Raw genomic sequence first — 14,810 nt, forward strand, 5'->3', positions numbered from 1 at the left:
TGTGGGATTTGCTTGGGGGGCAGATTATAAAGCTGAAAGGTACAGCGCCAGAGAAGCCTATTGGGCGTGGGCGTATGGGCACCTATTTTCTCTCTCTACTTCAACTTCGAGGCCCCTATTTTCTTTTCTTTTCTTTTCTTTCTTGTGCCTTTTATTTATTTCGGAATACTGATATAATTTTTATTTCCCCCCTTTTTTTGTTCGTGCCTCGTGAAGTCGTGCTTCTCAGAATGACAGGCTGAATGACCAAAAGAAAAAAAAATCAAAGAAACCCGTATATATATAGGTCATAGGCTCTCGTAGCATTATCCTACATTTCGGAGGTACAAACTTTTCGTGGAAAGTTTTCCATGCCACTCCTCCGAATTTTCTGTAGTCTTGCTATGGTTACGGTCGACCAAACTGTTGCTGTGAACTCTGGAACTCCTCGCTACTGACTAAATTGTTCCAGCTACAAGTCTGGGAAGTCTCTTTGCCTGCTTGGGCTATTTTAAGTGCAGAATTATGTGAGATTATTTTTTAAGACGTTACATCGGACAAAATAAAATATAGAGATGAAACAACACTTACAGTTTCGTACATATTTAATCCAATAAACTCATAGACAATTAGTAATTGTGTTAAGAGAAAGTTGTCGCATCATAAAAGGCGATTATATATACATTAGTAGTTTAATCGAGAAAGATAGTCGAGTGGCACTTACGGAATCCCTTCTTTTTTTAAAAAAAATGTGTGTGTGCGGCATGCAGCTAGCAGAACCTAGACGACGAGACGGTGAATATACCTTATTCTCAGGTCGTGCACGAGCGAGAAGATACCCTCCAATTAAACGCCCAAATTAAAACAAACTCCACCAATTTGCTCAAAGCGAAGGGAGCGAGGCCTTTATTTATGCCAGATAGGCCTGTTTGGTTTGTGGCTAAATGTGTCACACTTTGCCTAAGGTTAGTCGTTCGAATTGAATAACTAACCTTAGGCAGAAAAGTTAGGCAAAGTGTGGCAACTGAGGTAGTGAACCAAACAGGCCTCTAGAGACTCTTGTTTCCTTTCATAGTAGTGACGGTACCTTTTCCTCGCTTACCGCTAGTAGAGCACGTTGCTTTCTCCCGTAGTGTAGTGTAGTGTGGCCTTTTCCCCGTTCCTCTTTTTTTTTTTTTTTGATTTGAGACTAGTAGAGCACGTATCGTGTGTATTAGGTAGAATATATACGAGCTCTCACGATCGAATGGGATAAACAAAAGCATGCTCTCGATCCTAGGTACTCGACTATCTATAGCTTAGCTTGGTTCTAAATCGATCACCAGCAGCAGTGGAACACGAATCTAGCGGAGAAACAACGCACCAGCTCACGGGTGATCGATCTCGCGCGCTCGTCACTTCCTCTCGCGCTGCTCGGGTTCTGAAAAGATAGTAGTGGTAGGAATAGGCCGGCGGGCGGCAGCTCTTGCGGACAAGTCAACCATGGCATGCACGCACGCATACGCATATACTCGCTACAGGCAGAGGCAGCGTGCGAGTGTGCGACCACGAAACGAAAGCACCGTCCGCCGAATCTGCGACGGAAGCTGCAAAAGGAGAGAGGGCGCCGCGCAGGCAATTCCCCTATGGCTTTGCTTCTGGGGCAGAGGAACCGTGTGCATCGCTACTCCGATCTAATCCCATCCATGTACATGACATGGGTGGACGAAGCGAACAGCCCGGCCCGATGTCTGGTACTCTGGTGGGTGATGGAGCCATGCATATGCATGGAGGCGCTGCTGCTAATTCCGGGGGTTGCACGTGGTGAGGAGCCCTGCGTGCCAGGCCCGGAGGGGAAACTGCACATGCCCCGGTCAATTATAATTCTGTCTCGTCTTAGCTATTTTTACCCATTCGGTTCTAAAATAGTTGACCTTTCTTCGTTTTCTAAAGTTAACTTTAATCAACTATATGCACATAATGTTTATATTTATATTGTGTAGCTAGTATTATTATATAGATCTTTAGATTTATTTTTCATACCAAACTTATTTAGATATATAAATATATTTTTTTTCCTACAAATCTAGATAAATTGGTAAAGTTTTTAACTATTCCAAAATTTCGATTTTAATACGAAGGAATCATCTCCATGCTTAATCCTGACCTTTGATCTAGGTTTGATCAGTAACGATACGATGTAAATTAGCCACCGATGCGTGCCCCGTGCTTAGAGGTTGTCCATTAGTTATTCCCGTTCTTCCCTATATTATAGCAGCACGCCATTAACATTTTGGACAGCAAAGAGAGCCGAGTAGCCGACCTTTGTATACTAAACACGTCCGTTGGTCTTGTTGGAATAATAAAAACCGCTGCCTCTAGCTTTAAAATTTATGGCAATCTAGAATATTTTTCAATTAGTTTAAAAGTGTTCTGCTTTACCACAAATGGCATATATTTAAAAAAATAGAGCGAAGTACTTTTTTTATAAAACGTATATGTTTTTTTAGCGGGAAGTACAACTAGTCGTTAGCTCTACAGCGCGGGAAAAGTGAGGTAGATAACCGTTCTATTGTCTTATTCTAGGTGGCGGGAAGGGAAGGGAAAGGAGTCGGTGCTTGTACGAGGGTTTGAAAAAAAACACATTTATGAACGCGTGCGGCACGTTATGAGTAGCAGAGAACACAACATATTCTCGTGCTTGCTTTCATTGTCCTTCGAACACTCACGTGAAACCACCACTCTCCCCTTCGATACCTTCGAAACGGAGAGGGCGACACGATGTTATATGCTAAACTCGTATTCATGCACATAGAAAGCAATGAACTTCAACAGCATTGATCTATTAACATTTTAAGTGTTCTTACCTCCAACTCCTTTAGCGGAAGGGTGCTTGTTTAACTTGATTAGTGTTGCCATGCTGTCGTTCTTTTTAAATTTTATGGCAATCTAGAATATTTTTTAATTAGTTTAAAAGTGTTCTGCTTTGCCACAAATGGCATATATTTTAAAAATAGAGCGGGGTGTTTTTTTATAAACGTATATGTTTTTTAGCGGGAAGTAGAACTAGTCGTTAGCTCTACAGCGCGGGAAAAGTGAGGTAGATTCCGTTCTATTGTCTTATTCTGGGTGGCGGGAAGGGAAAGGAGTCGGTGCTTGTACGAGGGTTTGAAACAAAAAAACACATTTATGAACGTGTGTGGCACGTTATGAGTAGCAGAGAACACAACATATTCTCATGCTTGCTTTTAATGTCCTTCAAACACTCACATGAAACCACCACTCTCCCTTCGATACCTTCGAAACGGAGAGGGTGTCACAATGTTATATGCTAAACTCGTATTCATGCACATAGAAAGCAAAGCAATGAACTTCAAAAGCATTGATCTATTAACATTTTAAGTGTTCTTACCTCCAACTCCTTTAGCGGAAGGGTGCTTGTTTAACTTCATTAGTGTTGTCATGTTGTTGTTCTTTTAAAAAATCTCGACAAGTACCCAGCGTATACTTTCTCAAATTCCATACTTAAACTCAAGTAGTTAAGTATACGTCTCAACTTTGACAATTTTAACGTTCAACACCGACAAACTTCAGTTGTATTGGGTAATTTTTACATGAATCTAATAAAATATGTGCATTTCAAGCACATTTTGGACATAGCCAACTTTTGTCTAATAACATTTTTTTTATTTTGTTGGAATAGAGAACCGTTGCCTTTGGTTTTAAGAATCATGAAATTTTAGGAAACTAATTTGTTCGAAATGAAATAACTAGTTTACGAAAAAGGCATAGATTTGAAAATAGAGCTAGTACTTTTTTAAGCATATGAATGAATATGTTTTTGCGGAAAACAGAGCTGGCCACTAGCCCTATAGCAGGGGGAAGAGTAAATAATCGGCTTTAGAGCAACTCAACAAACTTTCTATATTTTTTAGTTAATATGAACAGAGATTTTTGTAAAAAAATTACCATTAACAACTTACAACTTATTTAAATAGTTATCCAAATATAGTCATCTTCTATTTTCGGTTTCTCGCTAATCAAAGATAAAAAAAATGTGAATGGCTCTTTAGAGTGCAAATAAGATATAGCAAAACCGCTGAAGATTAAAAAAGATATAGAAATTGTTTTTTATGCAAATGACTCTCCAAAGAGTGAAATTTAGAAGGACTTTTAGAGATGTTCTTATTGGCCCGTTCCGCATCTGCTGTTGAAAATTTTAAAATAAGGGACTTTAAAATCCGTGTTCTTAGTTCAACATCGCTTCTCATTTATACACCACGAGAATTCTAATATTACCAGTAACAAACTTCAGCTGTACTTCTAACTTTTTTTTCTCATAAATCATTTTTCTGCAATCTCAAACAAGCATGTCCCTATCTTAGATTCCGTCAAAAAGATTGCTAGTCAAAGTAGGTAAAAAAAAGAACCCAAGCGGAAAGAAGTATTTATCCATTACTATGGTAAATATCTTTTAAGGCAGTTTTTTTTAATCTAGTGCTTCCATAGCAGAAATTTTGTGGAAAGCTAATGAATTAAAGAGTTCAGCCGTGAACCTGCCGGCATCAGATGCGCGCAGCTATTTTTTGTAAGAGTGCCAAAATGCTGAATATGTGGGAGAGAGGACGGTAGGACGCGAAAGTAGAAACTAGGAACGTATGCTAGTTCAGTAATTTATTAGTTTATTACACGCAATGCATGGGGAACCTGCGTGCATATGCTGTAAAAGAAACTGAGTTCCGGTTCCGGTCAAAAGAATTGAGTTCAACAGAAATGCCAAAGGTACGTAGGCGGTAGAATTGTGTGTGTGTGTGTGTGTTTTATACAAGCGGCAAAATATTGCTTGATTTAAACACTTTGAGGCACCGTCGTGTGGCTTTGCTTGCGTCGTGTATTGTTTATTATGTGCGCTATAATGATAAAAAAATAGTAATGACTCAGGGTCACTAATTTACCTTTTTTTCCACAGGGAGTGAGGAATTTATCCCCCGTCGAACGCTCTCTTGCTCAACAAAGTGGGGGAAGAAAATAAAGGGATTTCGCGTACGTGCGATGCGATCGTGGTCGTAAAAGCTGCAGCATTAGATCCCTGACTGACTGACAAAGAAAGTTACCGGCGCAGCAGGTACAATTGCAAAGCAGTACAGTATACCAGAGCGGCAGCACAACAGGCACGTACTGACTAGACAGCGTTGTGTCGGGCGGGTAGTTTAGTTTGTTTCTGCTTTGCACAGCACCAGCACAGCAATGAAGGGTAAAAACTCGAAAAGGGACTAGGCAAGACAGTGTAACGATACGCTACGTACGTACGTAGAGAGAGTGAGTGACTGCTGATGCGTAGCTTGTGCTCACTTGGAGAGTACACTTGTACTGCCTACAGTACAATGGTTGGTCAGTGGTGTGAGTGTGACTCGGGAGTAATTTATAGTACGACCGGCCTAGTAGGTTGATTAGGTAGCTAGTAGTACACGCGAGAGCCACTTTTGCGGCCAGGACCAGGAGGACGTGAGCGATTCAGAGCCGTAGGCCCCAGATCTTCGCGCTAATCTACAAGTACACTAGTGCACCGCCTGCCGTCAAATACATGCATTCGCCTGCTCGATCATCAGTCACTACCGTATGAGGTCCATCAAGCATGAAACATCGGGTTAGGTTAGGTCCCGTCCATGCGGCCGACCATCATCATCATGCAATGCACGGGGGGCACCGTAGGCAACAGACAGAGCCATGCATGCAGAACGGATTATCGCTGCTGAGCTAGCTCCCTGCCTGCCTTCCCGAGCCAGACGCGCACGCAACAGGCACGGGAGGGAAAATGGTCCGGCCGTGCAGGATTGACCCTCAGGTCCCCGACTCCGGACCAAGCTGGCAAGCTTTAGCTTACGGTGCACCCCCAACGCGGCACGGCGAGGAGTCTGGATGGATGGTGTCTGCCATCGTCTGCTCATTCATTTCTGCCTCGCCGCCACTCGCCAGTGCGTCAGGGTGAACCGCTCAGCCCGATCCGATCTGATCTTCGGCGGGCGGGCGGGCGGCAACCAGAGCCCCTGGTATGCTCACCTTCTGCTTGGCTTGCGCGCGCTTGGGCCGTCGCACGCACACGACGCGGCGACGGCGAGGAAAGAAAGCGCGCGGCGCGGATGCCGGATGGACAAGGCTAGGGGCTAGGGCCTAGGGCCCCACGAGCGTGTCGCCCGCCCCCTTCCTTTTTCCCGGCAGCCCAGCGTGGCGCCTACCACAAACCGAGGGTCCGCCCCCGGATGGCGTGGGGCCCCGTGCCGTTCCGAAAACCAGTCACTGGTTCGCTCCCTCCGTCAGGTAGGCAGAGGCAGAGGCAGAGGCAGAGGCGGGACAGGGAAGGCGAGGCGGGCAAGCAAGCAACCGGGGCGAACATGCAGGCCTCGTGGGAGGCGCGCGCGGGGCCCATATGCCCCTGCCTGGAGCTGGTGGTCCCACCGCGCCCATGTTGCGCTGGGCAACGGTGGCCCTCAGCTAGTACTGTACTGTACTACTGTACACCGCCCACGCCCTGGCGGCCCGGAACCGGAAGCCTCTCTCTGCCTCTGCGGGTCATGGAGACAGAGGCATCTTCACAGCAGTCGCCCCCCCGGCCGGCCGTCGACCGACGCGTGCCTCCCCGCTTGCTTGCTTGCTTGGGGCAAGCGCCCGAATTTTTTGTATTTTGGCTATTTTTCGGAAAAAAATACACGTTTGAACCCTAAAAAATTTTAATTGCATTTTTGGACCCTTTGCTCGGCGCCATAGGTAACACAGCTCGGCGCCATAGGTTATGGCGCCGAGGTACGGCTGCGTTGGCATAACCCGGACACCGTGGCGTTGACGTGGCACCGAGCTCGGCGCCACAGATCTTGGCGCCGAGCTCGGTTGTGTTATCTACTGTTTTGCTGCAAAAAGATAGCACCAAGCCATCTAGCTCAGTTGGTGGAGCACAAGGTTTTGAACCATGAGGTTGGGGGTTCGAGCCCTACACTCATCTATTTTTTTTATCTTTTAAATAACTCATTTTTTTAAATCTGGCGGTTTCTGCTGCATTTGATGCCTCTTTCTCGGCTGCACACGAGCGCGAGGGGAGAAAGATTATTAATCAACTGATTATAATTAAGCATGATATGCACGGCGTATGTGCATGGGCAGATCAGCGTGTCTGTGTGTTAGTAATTAAGCACCTTTCAAGTCTGGCGCCCGGCGTTCTACCCGGGTTTTATTCAGCCTGTTGATGATCTCGTTACCCGGGATTTTTGCTACATAATTACGTATAGCACATGTGTGTGAGTGTATAGCTAGGAATATTGTCGCTCAGGCGTGAGTATTATTTGCTAGCTACAGGCGCAGGATAAAAAAAATCTAGGCGAGAAATAAATTTAAACGGACACACCAACGATATAAACAAAAAAAACAAAAAAAATGCAAACTAGGGGGCTTGAACCCACAACCACATGGTTAAAAGCCTTATGCTCTACCAAGTGGGCTAGATGGGCTTTGTGCTCATGTCTGCAACAAATATTTTAATAACACAACCGAGCTCGGCGCCAAGATCTGTGGCGCCGAGCTCGGTTCCACGTCGACGCCACGCGTCTGGGTTGTGCCAACGCAACACGACCTCGGCGCCATAGCCTATGTCGCCGAGCAAAGGGTCCAAAACTGTATTTAAAATTTTTTTAGGTCTAAACGTGATTTTACTTTTGTTTAAGGGCTAAAATACAAAAAAATTCGGGGCAAGCGCGGTCGCTGCCTTTCGCCGCGCTCCAAACAATGCTGCCATCCTTGGGCAGGAGAAGCTCCAGCTCCAGCCTCCAGGACGCGCGTGTGCGTGCATCCGGCCCTGGCCCCGTCCGTCTCTGGACGACCACGATCTGCCTCCGCAGGTGGTCCGATGCATCCGGCACGCGCGGACCCCACACGCGGTGGCTATCCTGAGCTCGACACGCACGCCTGTGCACGTTAGGCGGGTGGCGGTGCACTGCTCCGTCGGTCCGTCCCTGAAATTCGGTTGCATCGGACGGTTGGCCCTGTGAAGCACCAGTAGGGACGATGCACTGCACAGTAGCCTGCTCGCTGGCGGATGGCCAGGCCCGAGTTCAGGGCTGGAGGCTGTTTGACCGCGGGTACGTTATACTAGTACGTGTGACAGCCCTGCACTGCACTGCATTGCGTGCACAGCCAGTAGGCTGTTTGCAGGCTAGCAGCAGCAGGGGCGAAAAAAACGGAAAGATACTGTACCTACCGCGTCAGGCTTCACGGGGAGGCCGTTAATTGGCTTGGGTTCTGCCATCTATTTTTTTTTAAAATTTTCGTTGCCGTATTTGATTTTCAAAATTGCGATCCTCTTCGCTGAAATCATGAGATGCATCTTATGAAGGCAGGTACGGGCACGTCAGGTTCAAGGCTAAATACCCGCAGAAATGGAAAAAGGATTCACAGGTATCATCAATCTGCGTGGTTCGACCGTCAAGTGAAAAAATATGCAGCTAGTCGTCCAGTCCGAGCTTGAATGGTGTTTGCACCTAGTGTACGTACAGAAGGTAATCTATCTGTACTGTACTGTACTACTGTACCACACCGGGTCAACCTCATGCATGTATTTGTCCAGTACTGATATTGCTATTTGAGGACATAAATATACGCGTTTTCAAGATCGGAGACTCGCGCTCGCCTCCTAGCTACCTAGTCTGTGTGACTGTGTCAGCTATGTCTCTACGTTTGACCGATGGAGTGAAACCTGCAGCAACCAAGCAACGGTCTGCGTAGAACACGCACTCCATACGTACGTACGCGTTTCGTTTTCAAAAGGTTACGAGTCGTGGACTCGGTGCTAGTTCGTGTACTGTTTCTACGTACGTACTTTGTGCCTTCTGCATTTGACCGGATCGAACGTGCACCACCTTCTTCGTACACAAAAATCGAGCGTGCCTTCTCTCTTACAGGCTTAGGGCATGTACGAGCCGTATCTTACGGGGTGTTTGTCACTGTTGTGTCCTGTGGTGTATAATATAAATTTAAATTATTTTAAAAATTATTTTCAATCTAAATAAAAAAAAACAAAATAATTATCTAAATATCTTCTAAAAGCTTGCAACTTCAACTTCACGGTTTTATGAAGCTTCTAATGAACTGCCTCTTCAACTTCACCAAATTTGGCGAAGGTGAAGCGGTCCCAAAACAGTGACTTAACTAGTACTTGTTTGGGAGAGCTTCACTTGAAGAATTTTAAGTTTATTTCAACATTTTCTATCCAAACAGGTTTAGCTCCATGAGCTCTAGCTCTACATGTTAGTTTCATGATTTTTTCGAAGCTCCTCAAAGGGTGCTTCAAAAACACTGTTTTATACCTCCTCGTGAAGTTACACAAAAAAAATATCCACCATATCATTGGTTACATAACTTATTGATTTATGTCTCTTTCTCCACTCGCAAGTCGCAAATTATTAAGGGTAAGTAAGGAAACTCACACAAATTAATTGTATTACAGAAGCTGGAACTTATGCGCAAGTCAAACACTCTTGAATCCAGTCTTACCAATATGTTCAAGTTGTTTCATGTGAAGCTGGAAAACCGAATCTACAATTCTTGAAGTGAAGCCCTCCCAAACAGAGCTTTAATAAGTACTTCTTCTGTTCTTTTTTATTTGTCACGTTTTAGTTAAAAATGAAATAGCCGACGACAAATATTCGAGAATGAATGTAGTAGTATCTAAAAGGGTAAGTGCAAAAAAAAAAAAGTGACATATCTTGATGAATGGACATTTATAGCACGCTTCTTTAAGTCTAACATACGGTTCTACTTATATAATCTATATAAACGAGTCATATTTTGAGATATTTTCTTAAATAAGATATAATCTTTAGATATATTGAGTTATACTAACGAGCTTTTTGTAGAAATGTCTAGTGTTCAGAGGACTATGACATAATATTTAGGTTGTACAACAACAACGACCGAACGCTGCTCATCATGATGGCCTCTATAGCGTCGTCTGCCCGCGCGTGCCGTCGGCCTGGTCGTTGTATTTGTGTGGCCTGAAGCAACGCAGAGTCGACTAGCTAGCTAGCCGCGCACGGCTCGCCTGATCAAGTCAGGATCAGGAGGACAAGTGTCCGGCCAGGACGTGTGCTACGCGAAGGCGGAAGGCGGGCGGGCGAGGAGGGCCGTGGCCGTGCCGTGCCGGGCGATCGCGTTTGCTTGCGCGCGTCGATGACCGACCGGACCGGTGAGCTCAGCGCGCGCGCGGCGCCAGTGGCCAGTGCACTGTCGTCCGCCTGAGACGTGATTTGGTGGGTGCGGCGCATGGGATTGGTTGCAGACGTCGCGCAACGGCGCGCGCATACACGTACGGCGGCGGGGGCGCAGGCCAGCCGGCCGGCATTCCGGCGGGCCATACCTGCGTGCAGTGCATGTGCATGTACGCGTACGTAGGGCGTGGCTGCATACGCACGCACGCACGCAGATCGTCAAGTGGATCCGTTTGGCAGGACAAGTCCCCGGAAGTCTTCATGCATGCTCATGCAATGTGGTGGACTGTTGGTACTGACGCATATATTCAACAACTAAGAAGCTCTAAAATAGATCCCTAAAATTGAAATAGAATCACATTTAAAGTATTTAGGGCCTCAAAAAATATTTTCACTACAGCATGTAGGCCTTAAATAATGCTATTTAGGAAATAAATCAAGTTATTAGTAAATAAATAGTTGAAAAAATAAGGATAGAGCTCCAATATATGAGGTACTATATTTACGATCCGAAAACAAAGTTATGATTTTTTAATAAAATAAAGCAACTGTTGAAGAGTATTTTATAATATTAAATTCTATATTTTCAAATAGAAACTTGTTTAGAATCCGTTTTGGAGATGCTCTGGAAGCAGCTTGGTTTTTTATTTATTAATTTCATCTTTCACTTCCACGTCTCACTCTCTGTTGTCCCGTGCCTTTTTCCTTTCCATTCCTCCCTTGTCCACACGAAACTGAGGTCGTCAAGCATGGAGCCCAACAACAAGGGCGGTGCAGGATTACGATATAAGAGGAATCGATCAATTTATAAATACTATAAGATAAAAAATATTATATAATGTTATCAAGTTTAAACACTTGACATAAAATAAGAATTTTAATTTATGAGTCCATTTTATAGCTAATTGATATATTAAACTAAAGTTGTGACATAGTCACATCACCTCTGGCACCGACCTTGATCGTCCCTTGATTTCGTTTAAATGTTAGTATACTTATTTATTAACTTGATCAAAGTTAAAACATGCTTGATTTAAGCTAAATAGAGATAGAGTAAACTATAATCTAGAATGGATAGAACAATAGTTATTTTAAACAGATTTGCTAACTCATATATAGATGTCTAGTTTATGTCTTATTTTTTAGCAATAATCAATATTAATCTAATCTAAATGCCATGGTCATAACTTATCTTCAATTTTAAGTTTCTTGCTCCTAGTTCATTCACTTTAAGACACATGCAAGATATTAGAAAAATGTGTACTTTAAGGTAAAACTTGCCAACGAGTTTCATCGATCTTCAATAGTTATATAAATTTAGCGCTCTAAATTATATATTTATGAAGTTGCCAAAACACTTTAAAGAGTAAAAAATATTTGTGCTCTAATAGTTCTCTATTTATGTGTTACTAATTTTTAAAGATGTCTGTCAACAAAAAAATAAATATGCATTTTCTATTTTTAGTTGGACTAACGACAGAAATCAGTATCAACAACCTTCCCTGACGTCTTGGGAGGTCGGAATTATCGATGGATGACCAGACGTTAGCGGCGACAGCGTGGAGGTAGCACAAGATTTGTTCTAGCGGCGTCTCGTCACAAGAGGTTGTATGATAGTGACGGCGTCAAAACGTCTAGGCGATGGAGGTGGAGTTGTTTTCAATGAGGCTGTGGGACGACGCGGAACAATAACTGAAGTATGCTTTTCACGATAGACTTAGCACGAACGTTAGTTTAGGTTGTTCCAATGGTGTTGTTAAATTTAGGGATGAAATTAAGTTTTATAGGGAGTTTGTAAATTTAGAGACAGCTTTACATAGCTGTTGGAGAAGATTTTTTTCTCAAAAACTTTTAAAAATCATATTTAGAGATTTGTTTACAAGAGTTACTCACTCCTCTACTTTATCGCTAAATTTAGTTTAGAAATGTTGGGACATTGGAGTATACTCTAGACCCCCTCATGCATTCATCGCGACGTTCATTGCATCCTCCGAGTTGCAAAAGAAAGGAACAAAAGCAGCACGCAACTCCGTATCATCATGCATCACCACCACCACCATCATATAGCAGATAGCCCGAACGAAACGTACCCAGACTCAAAGATCACGCGTCCGTCGTGACCATCTAATTTAAGTACAGCATAGCGAAAGGAAGTGAACCATGATCTTCTTTGATTTGATGGAGCGTTTGAATACTTAATAGTTAGTTGACTAAAAAAGCACTAATAAAATTAGCTAAAACTATCAAATAGCTGACAACTATTACTATTTTGGTTCTCGAATATTTGTCGTCCGCTAGTTTATTTTTGCGGCAAATAAAAAAACGAAGGAAGTATCTAATTTGATACAAGTAGCTAATAGCTAAACTATTAGCTAGACTGTTTAAATGTCTTCAGCTAATTTTAGAGTTAACATTTAGCTCTAGTACATTCAAACATCGTTATAGTCCGGTCTTTCTTTTTTTCCTCGAATATAAAAAGAACTGCACATTATTATAATCAAGATAAAATAATTTAAGTATACAAATGATGCACTTATTCTAACAAACGCTCTAGTAGGTCCAGAGGATTACAATCGAGGTTATATACCATTGATTCATTTTTTAATATTACAATAAATAGTAGACAATTGAGATAAAGGATGATAACAGAAGACATGGACTTATGCCTTCGTTGCTGCCTGCGCTACTTGTTTCTAACGTCCAGAAAGAGCACTCCGTCCTAGTGCTTCAATATTGAAATTTGAAAGTGTTTTACGTAGCATCGTAGGCCTTACTCTCTGCCGAGGTCTCATCTTCGAGAGGAGCGACTATTGGAGCTCTAGCTAGACGCCCATGGGAAAAGGGTCTATCATGATTCGACTGATGGTTATCGAGACTATAAACTCCTACAGTTGAATGAATATATGTTCAAGAAACAATTATGATTCATGAGAATGTTAATAAATCTTTAGAATAAAAGCCTATTAACAAGAGTCTATAAACACGAAGGACCTGACGTGCTTAAGAAATCATCTTATCCAGCTGCCATCTCTCTCACTATGGTTGCAGACGCTTAAGACACCACCATGGTTTTTCTCGCTGCGCGCGCCATGCTAGCACACTAACATTACAAAATAACAATTGAGAACAAATGTTGTTCTATTTATTTGAATTACATGTTTTATAAAGGATGTCCATTGATGAATGAGTTGTATATCCTAGATCTTGATGATAAGCATGTTCATAACATTAAATATGAAGAGGCTTCGAACTGTTTATTTGAATCCCACTTTTATCTCACATATTATCGCTTAGGTCATATAAATAAGAAACACATAGAGCTGCTTCATAAAGATAGTGTTCTTAAGTCTTTTGATTTTGAATTATCCAAGATTTGCGAGTTATGCTTACTCGGCAAGATGACTGAGACACCTTTCACTAGTCGAAGTGAGAGAACAAGTGATTTGTTAGGTCTAGTAAATACTGATGTACATGGACCAGTTAATTTAGTAAAGAGAGATGGGTTTCAATACTTCATCATTTTTACTGATGACTTTGTAGATATAGGTATGACTTTGAAAAGTTTAAAGAATTTTAAAATGAGGTACATAAACAGTTGGGTAAAATAATTAAGTTTTTACAGTTAGATCATAGAGGCGATTATTTCAACCACAGTTTGACGATCACCTAAAACAATACAAAAGAACATTTGGTTTCACCTGGCATGCTTTAATGGAATGGGGGTGTCCGAGTAGAGGAGCCGGACTTTGCTACGCATGATTCGATCAATGATGAGCCAAATTGATCTTTTTGGTGTCCTTGTGGGGATGTGCTTTAGAAACTGTTGTGTTCGCACTAATAGACAAAGTTCTATCTAACGTAGTAATAAAATCTCATATAAGATATGTAGAAAACATCATGTATTATCCTTCCTTGAGATATAAGGTTGTTCGCAATAGATCGTGGAAAATAGAGAATTTACACTGTAGATTACACCGATTATACACCGATTAGATAGTAATTGAAATCAATTAGGTTGCGCTTTATGCATTGCTGGCTCACTTCTGTTATTAGGCATTGCCCTAGTTGGACCAATGAAAACGATGACATCGATAGAAACATATGAGCTACATGTTTAGTTAGGTATATATGTCATGTGAAAGCATCAAAGCACGCACGTATGCATACAATCGCACAACATTTTGCATGGACGCATCCTTGGTGCGTAATCACTTCGTGCATGCCGCTTTGTTCTGAATGAGCTCTGTTTTCTTTCTTACGCCATGCATCAATTTCATCTGTTGGCCATCTTCGTCAATCGCCATACTAATTGCAAGTGGGCGGTACACGATTTTCCATCAGATACATGTGGTGACATTCAACAATATACAGTAGCAGAAATGATAGTATAGATTGGATAAAAACAATAGGATCAATCTAAAAAACTTGAGGGCACTGTAGGACAGGACATGGTATGACACTGGTAGGAGCATGACACACAAAAGTGAAATGGAGGGTGCCTTTAAGCGCTGTAGAAGTTTTAAATGGGCTGTACTGGTTGATCAGCCCACAGGCCGACCGCCACTTGGGCCAAATGACACCTAGCCGCCGCACATACGAGGC

Source organism: Zea mays, chromosome 3, assembly GCF_902167145.1.
Source record: "Zea mays cultivar B73 chromosome 3, Zm-B73-REFERENCE-NAM-5.0, whole genome shotgun sequence".
In the NCBI taxonomy this organism is placed as follows: domain Eukaryota; kingdom Viridiplantae; phylum Streptophyta; class Magnoliopsida; order Poales; family Poaceae; genus Zea; species Zea mays.